We start from the raw sequence: 17545 nt of genomic DNA, 5'->3' as shown, positions 1-17545 counted from the left end.
AAAATTGCGACTTTAAGTGAAACGATGTTAAGCGAATTCAATTTCCCCATTAGAATGAATGTAAATGGGGGGGTTAGGTTCCAGGGAAATGTTTTTTGCAATACAGTACAGTACTATAGTTGGGAGGTGCCCACGCCTTACCCCACACAGGCACAGTTCACTGGCACTGGAGACAATGAGGCAGGCAAGGAGGCTGAAGGTGCTGTAGGCTAGGAGAAGCACATTGCGGCAGCTTCCCCTATTCTACAGGCACCGGTGGCGGGGGGAGGTTCAGTAGGGAGGGGGAGGAGCAAGGACACCACACAGGCTCCCACTCCCTCCCCTGCCTCCTGAATACCACAAGCCAGCTGAATGCCACAGGCAGGAGGCAGGGGAGGGAGGGGGGAGGTGGCCGCGTCCTCGCTTCTCCCCCCTTCTGCCCGCGGCAATCGGCTGGCTTGCAGCGTTCAGGAGGGAGGGGGGAGGAGCAAGGACTCAGCATGAAAAAAAACCTCCCTGGCTTTGCAGGTTGCCAAAAGGAAAAATACATCTTTTTAAAATCCTGAGGTCTGTGCTTCTTGTTCAAAATGATCCCACCGCTCTACCACCATGTCATGGCTGATTCCCCACTCTGGCACTTTGAGTGCAGAAGGTGGGGGCCTGCAAGGATTTTAAAAATTAATACTGGCCAGTCCAGGCTGGTATTAAATTCCCAAGGTCACAGCTTCTCTCTGACCTTGGATGGGTAGATTCTGCCACCACCCAAGTGCAAACCCCTCCCCACCTTTTGAGAAAACCCAAAAAGGCGCACTTGGGAATTCCTTCCTGTGGGGATACCCTCAAGCCCTTTCACACCCCCTCCGGGGAAGAGCTGAGAAAGAAAAACAAAGGAAATCAGCCGTTGTCACCAGCTAATTAAACAACATATGCACAAACCTCTTAGGACACCAAAAATCCAATCCTGTTCTTAAAAAAGGCGAATTTTATTAAAAACAAAAAAGAAAGAAAATACATCTGGAACTTAAGCTTTTGCTAGATTTAAAAAACCCAATTACAAAAATTAAGCATCAAGATAGCTCTCTTGAGGTTCAGCTTAAAGGTTACAAGCAAAACAAAAGCATCTGGGGTTAGCACAGAGGAGTCCACAAGCCAATAAGAAATAAAAGAAATAACCCTAATCGCGTCTTCCTCGACATTCCCTGATTTACTTACATAATTGGGGTTTCAGATAAGTAGGGTTAAGGTATGATTTGATGCTTTTTCATATCTGGTTTTAAAACTTTTTACAGTATAGCTCTAGCCCTGTCCTGCTCTGTCCCCTCTCTCCGGAGAACAACAACAGACAAAGAGAAGGTTTTCCCCCCCCCCCCCATTTTAAAAAGTTCTACCCCTCCCATTGGCTCTTTTGATCAGGTGCCTACTCCCTTTCTTTTACCTATGGGCTTTTTTAACCCTTTACAGGTAAAGCAAGTAGAGAATAGCTACTAACAGGGATTTTGTAGCTAACTGGCTGGCTGGGTGTCCATAAAAGGTAGCACCCCCACTTCATTTAGCACACCTACATTGACAACACCTCCTCTTACTGAGCTCATCAATCACTGTCACCTCTGGTGCGGATGCAAACACACGACTAGTATGAGGTCCACGGGATACTGGATTTGAAAATCAAACATGGCTCCCTCTGATACCTTGTAGACTGGGAGAGCTATGGGGCAGACAAGCGATTCCAGGTCAATGGCCCTAGCCTTGCGGCAGCCTTTGACACAGCCTAACCAGGCAAACAGTATCCCTAGAGGGACAACGTAAGGCCCAGTGGGTCTCAAACCTGTGCCTACCAAGCTATCAGGCATGAGACAATGCCATGCGGCCACTCAGCAGCCGTGGTAACCAGCTCACACTCCACTACCCACGATTCGCTGTGGATGCGGACCCTGGGAAGTCACACCTCAAGGGGTCTGACAGGCAGCAGCCTCAAGGCTCTCTACCCTAAATAAACCCAAGGGACATTCCAAGAAGAGTGTAGGCAACAGTGTAGATTTCCTGTAGCTGCTCTGACCATTCCTGTTCTTGAACTCCTGGCTTTGACTTTGGCTTCATTAGGACCTTGCCTCTTGACCCTGATCCTGAAACCTGATATGGACTCTGATCCTCAGTACTGACCCTGGCTTGGAACTTGACTATGAACTCCTCTGCTCCCTCTCAGCTTCAGGTTTGACCCTGTTCTGATCCTTGGTCCTGACTGCCCTTGTCAGGATCCTGACACCAACAAGGTGTATGAGGTGTTCAAATGATTCCTTCCAATGTGCATTATGTTGCATTTGTTAATGCAATGTCCTGAGGAATATTTGTTTACTCAGAAATTAATTGAAGACCATAATCATACCTGATTTCTTCAGGTCATTCATACACAGATAACAAATTAAGTAATGCTTCCTCAAATTTAATATCAGATGGGTCTCGTTGTGAAGATCACTGAGGCCAAGAGTTTAACAGGGCTAAAAATAAAATAAGGGTTAAATATTTCTAAGGCTTGATGTTTACATTAGAGAGGCAAAAGTAGAAGGGCTCTAACCCCTCCTGTGTGAGGGCATTAGTTGATGTGCAACTAAGAGGGCTAGGGAAGCAGTTATCCTGTCATTGTCCAGGCTGCACTTTGCACTGAAGCAATTGTTACAGGCCATTGTTGGAGAGAAGTGAGGTCTGATCCATGTCGCAAAGCCTACTGATCAGTACTGATGCAAAAATGGTAATTGATAGAAAGATAACTTATTAGCATTTGATGTTATTGCAAGCTTGTCTTTTGTTTTCATTGGATTTTATGAGCTAATGACTCTTGTGTTCATGCACAAGATGTTTGTGGTAGTTCACATTTATGTTCTTGGATGTTCATGTTGTGAAATAGTAGGATATAACCATGCTAGGAATTCCTTTGTAGAAAATCCAGCTTTCTGTCAACCAGTGATATGTGTCAAAAGCATCAGAGGATGAGACCTTAGCCAGGAAACCCAATTTATCCCATCTAAGTGTGTTTGCACAGACCCTTGAATCCAGCTTTATAACTTCTATTTTGCTTCAACAGCCTGTTATTTTCCGATGGATCATATCTGAAATACATAGATAAATGTCAGTTACGGTGGTCTCTGTCTTGCACAGAGTATTTGAGAGGAGTCTCTGTGATTGTAAGTGTACTGCAAATGGTACGTTATAAATGTCAGAAAGGCAAACAGACAACACGTGTCTTCTGGAGAGCAGAACTTCCATCTGTGCAAGACATCAGTTGGGTACGACACAACCTATAAAAAATAAATAGCCTGGGATATCTATGTCCTGATGGAGAAGGCTGGCTCTATAAAAGACTATTAAAAGGTTCTTATTTAGGAAAATCCAAGTAGGAGTGATGTTTATAGATTGGTGTTACGAAAGCCATAAAACCTAAGCCAGGGCCTCTTTGTGCTTCCTTTCAACCCCCCCGCCCCTCTGCTTTTGCCTCTCTTCAAAGACAAAGCACTGAGTTTTGAACCCACACAGAGAAGTGTATGTATTGAAATGGATTTCTTGTGTAAACTGTCTACAATCTTTGTCCGTCTTAACTTTAAGGAGACCATTTATAGTTGGGACATGTTTTATAGAAGTTTTTGGTTACTTCTTACCTCATGCGTCTATTTTATGGCAAAAACCTTTGTTTATTCCTTGCTTGTTTAAGATGACATGAACTTCTTTTGGTATTTTTTTTTTTTTTGGTAAGTGTTGTGTATCTGTGCCCTTCATACGGTAACTCCCAGATATTATTATTCTGTGAATAGTGAGATGTTTTATGTACAAATATGGAAGCAAATGGCCTTGCTATGAATGTCAAGTATCAGGGGGTAGCCGTGTTAGTCTGTATCTACATAAACAACAAGGAGTCTGGTGGCACCTTAAAGACTAACCGATTTATTTGGGCATAAGCTTTCGTGGGTAAAAACCTCACTTCTTCTAGTCTTTAAGGTTCCACCAGACTCCTTGTTGTTTTTGCTATGAATGGTTACTAACATAAGAATCCACTGGGGTATTACAATGCTATGTTTAGTAATTTTTTCCTGTTAAACACCAGTTTGTTTAGACTGTGAACTCCTGGAAAGGAGAGATCAGCTAACCTTGGTTAACAGAGCGAGAGTGGAATTTGACTTTCATTAATTTGCCTTTCTCAAGGCCATTCCTGAAAGTGAATTGGTGGGATTGTATGTAACATTGCTATTTTAAATGAATGATTTATTGAACAGCTTCTTTTAAGGAACTGACTCACAGGGCTCAGTTAAGATTATTTTCCTCTGCCCATTGACAAACTGTTTAGGTTATCCATGAAAAACCAAACAGGATTCACTGACCTGTAAACAAAGCTCCTCTGCCCATTCATAAACTGTTTAGCTTTCTTTAATACACTGAGCTAGGACTCCCTACAGATATGGGGGAATAACATGCATTGGAGCATCCCACAATGGGGAATGGACCCACTGTCCAAGCTGCAATCTCTGCTGAAAGAGCTCCACAGGTAGACAGTCAGAGGGGACTGTGACTGAAGGGACCCTTGTTATTTGCATGCTGGTGTTCTGTTTTTTGTTTTTGTTTTTCCTTTTTCTTTCTTAAGAAGTTATTCACAATTACTTTGAGTGTATATTTGCCTTTAACCATGGTGTCCCCCGAGGCCTAGTAAGAATGCCATGTCTCTGAAGTACTGGAGGTCACGCACACAATTGATTGTTGAGGTTTGGCCCAACCTTTTGTTGTTTCTCTAGACAATAACATTTTAGTAATTTATGGGATAAATTTACTCAGTACTCAACACCCTAAAACACCCCTTTCTCATCTACACTAGCTCTCCGTTCATTCCGTTTGAATGGGAGCTGCAACTGCTCCACCTCTCTGAGAATCAGGCCCAGTTTATCGAAAGCTGAACACCCCAAACAAAAAGTTCACTGTTTTGAGTCTCATTTTGGGGGGATTTCGCTAGCTACTGTGCCTTTTTTAGACTGCCTGTGTACCCCTTTCATTGAGTTTAGACTCATTGAACACTAGGCATACGTGAATAATTGTATTGCAGTAGGCCCAGCCCCATTGTGCTAGGAGCTGTACAGACCTAAAACAGAGATATGGGCAAATTTGCTAATAGCATTTAGGAATGTAGGGTCCTAAATAACTTTTGACTTTCAATCAAAGATAGGCTCCTAAACCCCAGATTTTCAAAAGTACTTATGTGCCTAAAGATGCAGACAGGCTCCTAGTGGGATTTCAGCAGGAGTCAGGCCCCTAATCTGTCAGGTACCTTTGACAATCCCACTAGGTCCTATGTGCATTTTTAGGTGTGTAAGTGCCTTTGAAAATCTGGCCCTAAATCACAATTAAAAATGCTTCTTGGGCTCTGGGACACTAAGCACCCCTGTATTCACACCCTACACACTATTGTCGTAATCTTTGTACAAAATGTGCCTTGTGAAGTATCATTTGAAATCTAATAATTTACTGATCATTAATATTGTGTTATGTATATGGTGGGTATTAAGAGTTATGGATATACACGGGGATGATAACTAAACTGTGTTCAACCAGATACGTCAGGGGAGTTGTTAAACAGATTTATCCTAGAGGAATGTGTGTTTACCTCAATTTACATAAAAGCAGTAAACAGATCCATCAAGCTAGCAAGGGGTGGAGGCAAACCTCACACTAACAAGTTGGGGAGAAGACACCATGGTGTCTACATCCAGCAGGAGTGAAAAGCTTGTAGTATTTAAGTTCAGAAAGGGGAACTGCACAAAAATGAGGAAGCTAGTTAAAAGGAAATTAAAAGGAACAGTCACAAGAGTGAAATGCCTGCAAACTACATGGAAACTTTTAAAAAACACCATAATAGAGGCTCAAGTTAAATGTATACCCCAAACAAAACAAAACAAAAATAGTAAGAAGACCAAAAAAATATGCCAGCATGGCTAAACAACAGAGTAAAAGAGGCAGTTAGAGGGAAAAAGACATCCTTTAAAAACTGGAAGTCAAATCCGACTGAGGAAAATAGAAAGGAGCATAAACTCTGGAAAGTCAAGTTTAAAAGTATAATTAGGCAGGCCAGTCTTTTGCTGATTGGTCTTCAAATTCCAACAGCAAAAAATTTAAGTGAATCAGAAGCAGGAAGTCTGCCAAACAATCAGTGGGGCCACTGGATGAATGAGGTACTAAAGGAGCACTCAAAGGAGGCAAAGCCATTGTGGAGAAGCTGATTGAATTCTTTGCATAAGTCTTCTCTGCAGAGGATGTGAGGGAGATTCCCACACCTGAGCCATTCTTTTAGGTGAAAAATCTGAGGAACTATCCCAGATTGAGGTGTCAAGGAGGTTTTGGAACAAATTGATAAACAGTAATAAGTTACCAGGACCAGACGGTATTCACCCAAGAGTTCTGAAGGAACTCAAATATGAAATTGCATAACTACTGACTAGTATGTAACTTATTCCTTAAATCAGCTTCTGTACCAGATGATTGGGGAATAGATAATGTGATGCCAATTTTTAAAAAAGGCTCCAAAGGCAATCCTGGCAATTAGAGGTTGATAAGCCTAACTTCAGTACCAGGCAAATTGGTTGAAACGATAGTAAAGAATGGAATTATCAGACACATAGATGAACACAATATCTTGAGGAAAGAGTCAACACTGCTTTTGTAAAAGGAAGTCATGCCTTGCCAATCTATTAGAATTCCTTGAGCGGGTCAGCAAACATGTGGACAAGAGTGATCCAGTAGATACAGTGTACTTAGACTTTGAGAAAGCCTTTGACACTGTCCATCACCAAAGGCTCTGAAGCAAAATAAGGAGTGATGGGATAAGAGGGATCAGTAAGTGGTTAAAATATAGGAAACAAAGGGCAGGGATAAATGGCCAGTTTTCACCATGGAGAGAGGTAAATAGTGGGGCTGCCCAAATATCTGTACTGGAACCAGTGCTGTTCAATATATTCTTAAATGATCTGGAAATAGCAGTAAACAGTGAGGTGGCAAAGTTTGCAGATGGTACAAAATTACTCAAGATTGTTAAGGCCACAGCAGACTGCGATCATTTACCAAGGGATCTTACAAATTGGATGGCTAGGCAAGAAAATGGCAGATTAAATTCAATGTTGATAAATGCAAAGTAATGCACATTGGAAAACATAATCCCAACTATACATCTAAAATGATGGGGTCTAAATTAGCTGTTACCACTCAAGAAAGATCTTGGAGTCATCATGAATAGTTCTCTGAAAACATCTGCTCAATGTGCAGCAGCAGTCAAAAAAGCAAACAGAATGTTAGGAACAAATAGGAAAGGGATCGATAATAAGACAGAAAATATCATAATGCCACTCTATGAATCCTTGGTATGCCCACCCCTTAAATAGCTTTTAGGAGCTTTCGAAAATTTCACCTATGTCCTTTCCTCTCGGAGTTTTCAGTCTAAATAGAAGATGAGAAAACTGGTGGATATGACAAAGGGATGGGGGAGCACAAGGTCCCATGTGACAGTGCTGCTCGGTAGGACAAGCAGAGGTCACAGCGCACCAGCTCCCTAATTGTTGAGATTTTTGTAGACTTCTTAGGGAGGTACGGTAAGTTTTCAGGAGGAATGTGAAGGATGATGGTGCAGTGGCCTTGCAAATGCTACAAGAGAGCTTGAGGCATACAGGGTGGTGTGGAAGAAGGTGCAAAGGGATTTGTTGGACAACTTAACAAACAGGTGCCTTGGCGGAATGGGAGCAGAGTTGGGGCCATACCCTGCAGTGAGGCCATGAGGGGAAAATGAAAAATAAATAAATAATGTTTTTACAAATGAGTTTCATCCAGTCTGGACCAAGCATGCTGCTAGGAGCCAGCCATGACTATATGGTTCTTGCTGGGGTCTCTGCAGGTGCCGTGTCCCGGACACCTTCCCAGCATTGCCCTGTTGGCCAATGGACCTAGCAAAGCTCAGTGCAGCACAGGTCCCTGCCTTGCAGCAGTGCTGCACAGTTATCTCCTAGGGTGCTACACTACCATTATTTCTCTAAGTAGCTCTCCATTCCTAAAGCTCACCTCAATGGGCTAGAATGTGAAACCTCTGAGGCTACCCAGCTGAACCTTGGTTAGGATGTGTAGCCTCAGGTGATGTTTCATATTCTAGCCCAGGTGGAGAGGAGGGATGGGTCAGTCGATAGGGCACTTGCTTAAGGCTTGGAGATCTAGATTCAGCTCCTTGTTCTGTCACAGACTCCCTGTGTGACCTTGGGCTAGTCCCTTAGCCTCTCTGAGTGTATCTAAACTGCCATAAAAGATCGACAGCTGGTCTGGGTCAGCTGACTTGGGCTGTGGGGCTATAAAATTGTGGTGTGGAAGTTTGGGCTCAGGCTGAAGTCCAGGATTTGAGACCCCCAAGAGGGGGGAGGGTCTCAGAGTCCGAGCTCCAGCCCCAGCCTGAACATCTACACTGCAACTTTATCGCCCACTGAGCCTGTGTCAGCTCTGAGACTCGGTACTGCAGAGTTTTTATCAGTGTAAACAGAGTCTCTGTGCCTTAGTTCCTCGTGTGTACAATGGAGACGACAGCCATGCCCTGCCTCACAGGTGTGTGAGGGCAGGTGCCCACAGATGCTATATTGATGGGTGGCCAGGTAAGTACCTAAGGCCTTGGCTACACTGGCGCTGTACAGCACTGCAACTTGCTGCACTCAGGGGTGTGAAAACGCACCCCCCGCCCCGAGCGCAACGAGTGCAGCGCTGTAAAGCGCCAGTGTAATCAGCGCCTGCAGCGCTGCATGCTCGCTCGCAGTGCTGCAAGCTACTCCCCTCGGAGCGCTGTTAATATTGCACATGTGCAGTGTCTGAATGCTAAACTACAGCCAGTGCTCTGGGGAGGGGAGGGAGACAGAAGAGCCTGCAAACTGTGCCCAGTAAAAGGCTCCCTCTGTTTGTAATTTTTTTGTTCATTTTTGCAAGAAAAGATCCAAGCAAGCAAATTCCATCAGCATTCTCAAACATCCGGCCGACCTGTGAGCTGGACCCAGTGGCTCTGAAGCATTCCCCACATGCCAACTAGCTCCTTCTCATTTTTTTTAAACAAGGCCACTGCATTCAATATTTACTGTCCATCTCCTCAAGGCGAATGGACCTTAATAAATCAAGTTGTGTTTTGTGCTGGAGCCAAGAAAAACTGTGGGTGTGAAAGAGATTGAATGAGGGCAAGCTGGGACTGAAGAGTACAGCACTGGCCCTTTCACAAACAAGGGTCCTTCCGTGAAAGCCAGAGCAACATCAACCGGCAACTGCAGCCACCTGCTGCATGGGGGAGCACTGCACATAGGTGACTGGTAGGAGCCCAATGCAATGAAAAACCTGCGGGGCAGAGCCACACTGACTTTTCCTCTGGGTGTTTCTGCTTTCTGGATAATGAAATTATGTTGTGTGGTTTAGGAGCCATTCTGATGTCTGTATGGCTGTTTGTTCCCCAAGGACAATTGAGGTAACACAATCCATTGAGAGTCGCTTGTGGTTCAGTGGGCAATGGGGCTGGACAATGGGTGCTTGGGTACATCTCCTCTCACACTGGTGTCACAGGGAGTTGGAACCTCCCTTCTCCACGTGGAGTGGCTTGTTTCTCAAAGTGGCTGAGCAGCTCTGGCTGGGCATGGACCCCCCGACCCCAGTTCCTCCCTTGTTCTTCAGCGCACATGGCTGGGTGTTTAGCTACAGGCAGTGTGTACTGTAGCGCCAATCACCAGTGCATCTGTCTCTGTCTCACCCAGGGCCTCCTTGTGGGGGTTCACATTCATTTTCAACAGTGACCTTGGGAGATACGTGATTAGCCTTGGCCAAGGCTCTGCTGGTGAGTCACTGCTCTGCCTGTGACTGCTGAGTAGGGTGACCAGATGTCCTAATTTTATAGGGACAGTCCCGATTTGGGGTTCGTTTTCTTATATAGGCTCCTATTTTTTTCCCCCTGTCCCGATTTTTCACATTTGCTGTCTAGTCACCCTACTGCTGAGTAAGGTACCCTCAGGTACGACAAACCAGCAGCAAGTGCCTGACCTGAGCGTGTCACTCGTTTCAGACCACTATCCCATGGCTGTGGCCAGCTTACACACCCCACCTTGCTCCCCCTCCACTGCACTGAGGAGGTCGAGTACTCCTGCCCAACCCGCGCTGGAAATGCTGAGAGGCCAAAAGCTCTGTGCAGCATTGCGAGTGCACAACCAGCCCCCTTCACCAGCTCAGCATTTTGGGATATCCTGGCCTTAGTGACAGTTGAGCGTGCATCCAGGCATAGCCACCCACATGCTCATCTCTGTAAAAGCACAACAATCAGAAGCCCCCCAAATTGCTGTCAGTAATGTCACTGTGAGCCGTTCTCTGCCCTCACCCCGGCATAGTGACATGCAATATGTCCCCCAGCTTCAGCCAACTCACCATCTCACACACAGCCTTACCTGTCAGTTCATGGGTGCTGAGGAAGAGGAATCTGCTAGCAGATACACGGCCAGCAGGTTAGTCAGATGATGTGATCTGTTACAGGGTGCCCGAGGACAGCAACAGCGAGGTTCGTGGCCTGGGGTGCTTCGCGCCAATAAACACACCAGGGGTGGAGAAGCAAACAAAGTTTATTTGAGATCTCAAAGCGGTGCAAGGAGACTGGCACGTCTCAAATCAAGCACACTAACAGAAACAGCTTTTCTTCTTTTATACATTTTGCAGTCAAGCCTCATCCCCCCCCCTTCCCCTACTACCCCTCCCTTCCTCCCCCCCATTCCTCTCTCTCTACCCCTCCCGTCCCTGGTAACAATTACTAGGCAAATAGCAATTACATTTAAGCAGTTAAGTCATTCTTGGCAGCTATAAGCTTAGCTTGTTAGTAACTTCTTTAAACCGTTATCTTGTCCTTTTTCCCTTCAGCCAGAAACATGCAGGCCTCATTATTACCGCTTGGTACCACTGATAGCAGGTTGCTTACACATTCCACTTGCACCTGGCTTTTGAGGTCGATTAGAGTTTAAACATGGAAGGAGTTTGGTTCAGGCCTAGTGCAGGAAGGCTTCATTGACACTTGTGATTTTCCACTCTCCTGAGTTACCTAGGGTGATGCCTAGTAACGTCAACATGTGGTTTATCACATCGCGGTAATCGGCCTCGGTAATCTCCTTGAATGTCTCATCCAGAATGTGTGCAATGCACTTGCACAGGTTTATCGGGAGAGCCACCGTGGTCCTTGTCCCAGCCAGGCTAATGTGTCCACGCCACTGTGCCGCGAGGGGTGGGGGGACCATTGCTGCACACAGGCAAGCTGCATATGGGCCAGGGCGGAAGCCACATTGCAGTAGAAGACCCTCCCTTGCTTCCCAGGTCACCTTCAGCAGCGAGATATCGTCCAGGACGAACTCCTGTGGAAAATGTTGGGACAGTGTTCAGTGTAGGTGCCCCCTGAAGGTGTTGGCTCTCCCCAAGGCACAGAAACCCAGAGGACAGAGGACAGAATTTGGTAGGGCCTTGCACATGGCAGACCAGCATTGCGCTCTGTGTTCCAGAGGAGGTCTTGCCACTGCTCACCACCAAGGGCTGGGAGAGCTGTGAAGGTCACACCAACCGTGGGCCCCACTCACTGTGTTCTGTTACCTGTGGGGATCTTTAGTGCCACGCTGAGGAACTCCTGCCAGGCACACACCACTTGGGCCCACCCATGCAGATATCACAGAGCGCGGCGTTTCCAGCCAACGGTGGGAATGTCCGGAGTGCCGGGCTCTGACTCCCTCTTACGGCCGATGGAACCAGAGCAGGGAAGTCAGTTCCCTGCACTGCTCTGGATGCCGTCAACTACAACAGGATGGGGCAGAAGGGCCAGATCCTGGGGCTTTGGGCTAAAGCTGCCCTAAGGATGGATCAGTCCCTGAACACGCGTGTCCGCAGCTGCTGTACAAGCACCACAGTGGCTCCTACAGCCAGTGCAGTGAGCGTGAACAAGGCATCCCTCTACCACAGCTTCCCCTGGCTACCTAGCTCCATTGGGGGGCTTTTGGCAACAGGGACAGATTAGATCAGCTCCTCTGTCGAGCGCTAGGACACAGCCCAATGAAGAGTGGCCCCAGGACTGGGCAGGTACGAGGACGGCTTAACGCCACCTTTGCCCACACGCTCCTCCATGTGACAAGCGCTCGTCCCTGCGGCCNCTCAGAGTAGTTGTCAATGTTCACAATCAAACTGGAAGGACATATCAAGTGGGGTCCTACAGGCTGTCCTAGGACCAGTTCTAGTCTATATGTTCATAAATGGTTTGGATAATGGCTTAGAGCAGTTTCCCAAACTTGGGACGCTGCTTGTGTAGGGAAAGCCCCTGGCAGGCTGGGTCAGTTTATTTACCTGCCCTGTCCGCATGTTTGGCTGATTGCGGCTCCCACTGGCCACGGTTTGCTGCTCCAGGCCAATTGGAGCTGCTGGAAGCGGCGCGGGCCAAAGGATGTACTGGCCGCGGCTCCCAGCAGCTCCCATTGGCCTGGAGCAGCGAACCGTGGCCAGTGGGAGCCACGATCGGCTGAACCTGCAGACGGGGCAGGTAAACAAACCGGCCCGGCCCACCAAGGGCTTTCCCTACATGAGTGGCGTCCCAAGTTTGGGAATGATGATACCAAACACTTTGGAGCACAGCATTAGAATTCAAAATGATCTTGAAAAACGGTCTCAAGTAATAGGATGAAATTCAGTAAGGACAAATGCAAAGTACTATCCTTAGGAAGGAATCATCAATTGCATAAATGCAAAGTGGGAAATGAGTACCTAGAAAGGAAGGAGTACTGCAGAAAAGGGTCTGGGGATCATAGTGGACCACAAGCTAAATATGAGTCAACAGTGTAACATTGTTGCAAAAGAAGCGAACATCATTCTGGGATGTATTAGCAGGAGTGTTGTAAACCAGACACAAGGAGTAATTCTTCCACTCTGCTCAGCACATGTAAGGCCTCAACCGGAGTACTGTGTCCAGTTCATAGAATCATAGAATATCAGGGTTGGAAGGGACCTCCGGAGATCATCTAGTCCAACCCCCTGCTCAAAGCAGGACCAATCCCCAACTAAATCATCCCAGCCAGGGCTTTGTCAAGCCTGACCTTAAAAACCTCTAAAAACCAGTTCCGGGCACCACATTTTGGGAAAAATGTGGACATATTGGAGAAAGTTCAGAGGAGAACAACAAAAATTATTAAAGGTCTAGAAAACATGACCTATGATGAAAGAATGAAAAAACTGGGTTTGTTTAGTTTGGAGAAGACTGAGGGAGGGCATGACAATCTTCAAGAATGTAAAAGGTTGTTTTAAAGAGGAGAGTGAAATGTTTTTCTCCTTATCCACTGAGGACAGGAAAAGAAATAACAGACTTCAATTGCAGCAAGGAAAATTTAGGTTAGACCGGTGGTTCTCAACCTATTTATCATTGTGGGCCGCAGACTGAGAATGACAGCACCCCCAACCCAAAAAAAACCTCTTTGCCCAGACCCCTATGTCCAGCACCCCGACCCAGAGACCCCTCCACAAAGCAAGACCAGGACAGAGCCCCAGGCACGGGGCTCAGCAGCCAGGATCCAGACCCCAGCGTGGGGGGCCGGGCAGCTGGGTGCCAGATCCCAGCGCATGGGGCCGGGCAGCCAGGGGCCAGATTTTTTTTTTAGCACACCACTGAACTGCAGCTGTGAGCTAATTGGGCTGCAGAACCACTGGGTTAGACATTAGGAAAAACTGCCTAATGGTCAGGGTAATTAAGCATGGACACAAATTACCTGGGGAGATTGTGGAATCTCTGTCATTGGAGGTTTTTAAGAACATGTTGGACAAACATCTGTCAGGGATGGTCTAGATAATACTTAGTCCTGCCTCAGTGCGGGGGACAGGACTAGATGACCTATCGAGGTCCCTATTATTTTTGTTATTCTATTATTCCTAGGTACAGAATAAATAAAACAGGAATCAAGAAATTTACAAAGACAAAACTAGGATGTAAAAAAGTTTTATTTTTAAAAAATACAACTTTCAACAGCTGTGACATGGGCGTTTACAAGTTCCCTGAAATGCTTTCCACCTGCTTTCTGCTTAGTCAGCACAAGCACTAGACTCGTGAGAGCGAGTGACCCACACCCCAAAGCACCACAGGCCAACGCAGCCTGAATCTCACAGAGCAGATCTGAAGAGAACAGTTCCATTAGTTGTCTCCATCTTCACATGAAATGACACGGAGTACACAACCATGCCAATGGGGCGGTGTCTGGCAGGACGTGTGTGCAATAGGCACTGTTTGTAAATGGAGGTTGTGTTCTCATGTCTCCCCATATCTCAGGAATCCCTGTCCATGGTTTGAGCAGTTCACAGTTTGCTATGAATACACAGATCCACTCTTTAGAAACATTCAAGAGGAGGGAAATGCTCTGTTTATGACCCTTGCAGCAGCAGTTCTTCCACAGTTCAGCAAGACAAAGGCAACGAAAGACAGACAATGGTAAACCCAAAGGAGAGGTCACTATTAAAATACAGGCATTTACTAGGACTCTTGTTTCCCAGCTGTATAGAAAATTAAATACCCTTCCCCTTTAAAATCAGATTATTTACAAAGTGATTCCGCACAGGGTGGACACGTCACACTGTGTTGCTGCCATGACACTGGCTTTAATCTAGGTTTGCTTTTAAATCTGAAAAAGTCTCATATCTGATATAGTAGAGAAAATAGCTTTGTAAAGTAAGTGACCTTTAGGCTCATAAGCATTTTGCAAAGTCATATAAACCTCCTCTTCTCTTTTAAAATGTGCAGAATTTCTAGCATATAATTGTATAAAATACTGATTTTTTCCCCTTCTGTTAATGCTAGAAGCCAGAAAGTCTCTTTTTTGCTATTCCATATTATAGTGTATGGCTGCTCTCAACAGCAAAAACATGCATGGTGAGAGAGATTGGGGACACAAAACACATACAAATTGTCAAAACAGTTAGTTAGCTAGCTGGGTTTAAAATATATCAAAAAGTCAAACAGTAGCAAAGAGTTTGTTCATAGAACATGTTGGACAGTACTTAAGTATAAGACAAAAGACAACTGAACAAAAAAGTTACAGCACCTGGGATTCATTTGAATTTCTTCCATGAGTCTCCTGCTAGGTGCTGTCTTACATTTGTGATTTCAGTCATGGGATATTCCATAAAAGAATCTATAATTTATTCATGAAAACCATTGTACATGTAGGTTAGAGTAACATCCTAGGTTTGTCTGAGGTACATAGTCTGTCATTATTTTCAATGACCAAAGCCAATCAAGCTGAAAATTCAAGTCATTTTCAGTCCATCAAAGCCACAAAATTTCCATCTTTTCTCCAGGCTAGCCCCAACTCCACTCAGCTCTTGTTTGAAGGTGTGCTGCAGTCTGCTCATCAGAACTTCCACTTCAGTGGGACAAATCTGTGGGAAAGAAGTGAAACTTTTACTGAAAATTAACTGACTTCTGGCTTGAGAATCCCAACTCTCTAGCTACATGTTTGCAGTTTTGAAAATGCTGACCCCAGGCACAAACGCCACTTTCTGCAGTATTTAGGGTTTCCCGAGATCTCCCGTCCAAGTGCTAATGGTGACCCAGCCTGCTTCTGGTTAAGTTATGAGATGTGTTGTCATCACAGTTTGAGGAGGGATGGCTGCAGACATAAGGAATACTAAAAAGAGGAGGAAGAAAAACTATTCTCATTACTTAATTAAGAGACTTGAAATAATGGATTCAAATAGAAACAAAATGCAAATGAATGTTGCTATGGACTCAAGAATATCTTCTGAAGGGGGAGAGGAATCACAGACATGCAAAATATTCAAGTCACATCTCGATGTGCATCTACTGGAGGTGCTTGTCTGTAACAGCCAGGGAACCACTTAATCAGCAAATGGAGTTCTAGAGAGACACTAAACAATCGCAGCACTGATAGCCCCTTCAAAGGGGAACTGCAAATCAAACCCTACTTTGTTTCTTGCTTTTTCTGTTACACCTGGATGAACAGGAAAGGCCACCTGCTAGTTTCTGCTTTGTCCCGCACAAAATTTTGTTTTGTGTTTCAAATATCAGATCCTGACATGACTTTCCCTGGAAGACCTTAACAGTCTTTGGAAAATCCAGAAGTTGAAACACATATTGCTGCTCTCTGTCATGGATACACAGGATCTATGCTATGTCCCAGCTTTTAAACAGTCCCTTGGAGGAATCCCTTCAGAATGCAGACCCCCAAGGGGTCCCACCCTTCCTTAAGGGCAGGGCACACAGCTTCAACACGTCCGAGACTGAGCCTCTGTTTTGCACCATAAGTTCTACCCAGTCAGTCCAACTGAGAAAGACTCCTGGTCAGAGACTTTTACACTCTTCAGGGATCCATGCACCTTAGTAAGTATTTGCAGTGACACCCGACAGCCTCTTCAAAACAAGAGTAGGGCTTATTAGTCAACTGGAATGCAGCACTGGAAAGCCCTTAGGTTAGCACAGAGTAGCACATTTCGGGGCTGGGAGAGCTGTAGTTCAGGATTCACTCTCCAGCTATCTTCTGCGACAGACCCAGACCAGTGGGGTACAGGAGTCTGGTAGAGGGCTGGTCACTGGATGAGTAGTTTTCTGTTCCCTGAGTGACCAGAGAAGGGGCTGTACTGGAGTAATCAGGAACCTGCTAGAACCAGTTAAGGCAGACAGGCTAATTAGGACACCTGGAGCCAATTAAGAAGAAGCTGCTAGAATCAATTAAGGCAGGCTAATCAGGGCACCTGGGTTTTAAAAGGAGCTCACTTCAGTTTGTAGTGGGAGAGTGTGAGGAGCTGGGAGCAAGAGGTGCAAGGAGCTGAGAGGGTGAGGGCGAGCTGCTGGAGGACTGAGGAGCACAAGCATCATCAGACACCAGGAGGAAGGTCCTGTGGTGAAAATAAGGAAGGTGTTTGGAGGAGGCCATGGGGAAGTAGCCCAGGGAGTTGTAGCTGTCATGCAGCTGTTACAGGAGGCACTATAGACAGCTGCAGTCCACAGGGCCCTGGGCTGGAACCCGGAGTAGAGGGCGGGCCCGGGTTCCCCCCAAACCTCCCAATTGACCTGGACTGTGGGTTCTTCCAGAGGGGAAGGTCTCTGGGCTGCTCCCCAACCCACATGGTGAATCTCTGAGGCAAGAAAATCCGCTAATAAGCGCAGGACCCACCAAGATAGAGGAGGAATTTTGTCACACTGGTGTCAGGGGTGGGATCTTGGGGTGCACAGCGCGGCAGAAGGAGGAGGGCGATTTAAAAAAAAAAAAACACAACAAAAAGGGAGAGGGTTTATTTTTTTTCACCACCATGGATGACGTAGTGCGGGCACTGATACAAGCTAAGGTGGCCCAGCAGGAAGTTACCTGTGTCCAGGCAGCTGCCCAACCGGAGGCAGTGCGGCTGCAGCAAGAGACTAATCGCCTGCTGATGGACCTGGCTGCTCAAGACCGAGCTATGTTGCGGGAACTGGTAAACCAGGTAAAGTCCCTTACAGAGCTGAATCGCAGCCATGATGGGACGCAGCTCATAT

At 46.0% G+C, this 17545-nt stretch overlaps 1 long non-coding RNA gene across 1 annotated transcript; it reads right to left on the bottom strand.

Moving 5' to 3' along the window:
* Positions 1 to 13983: 13983 nt before the first annotated feature.
* LOC117883322 lies at positions 13984 to 16648 on the bottom strand. Its single transcript, XR_004647233.1, has 2 exons — positions 15532 to 16648; positions 13984 to 15432 (listed from the first exon to the last, which is right to left on the bottom strand). It is a non-coding gene; the product is annotated as an uncharacterized LOC117883322 (long non-coding RNA).
* Between the last annotated feature and the right edge of the window lie 897 nt (positions 16649 to 17545).

Source organism: Trachemys scripta, chromosome 9 (assembly GCF_013100865.1).
Source record: "Trachemys scripta elegans isolate TJP31775 chromosome 9, CAS_Tse_1.0, whole genome shotgun sequence".
Taxonomy (NCBI): Eukaryota; Metazoa; Chordata; order Testudines; family Emydidae; genus Trachemys; species Trachemys scripta.
Note: the sequence above shows the minus strand (reverse complement) of the source record. Positions and strands in the feature narration are given on the sequence as shown.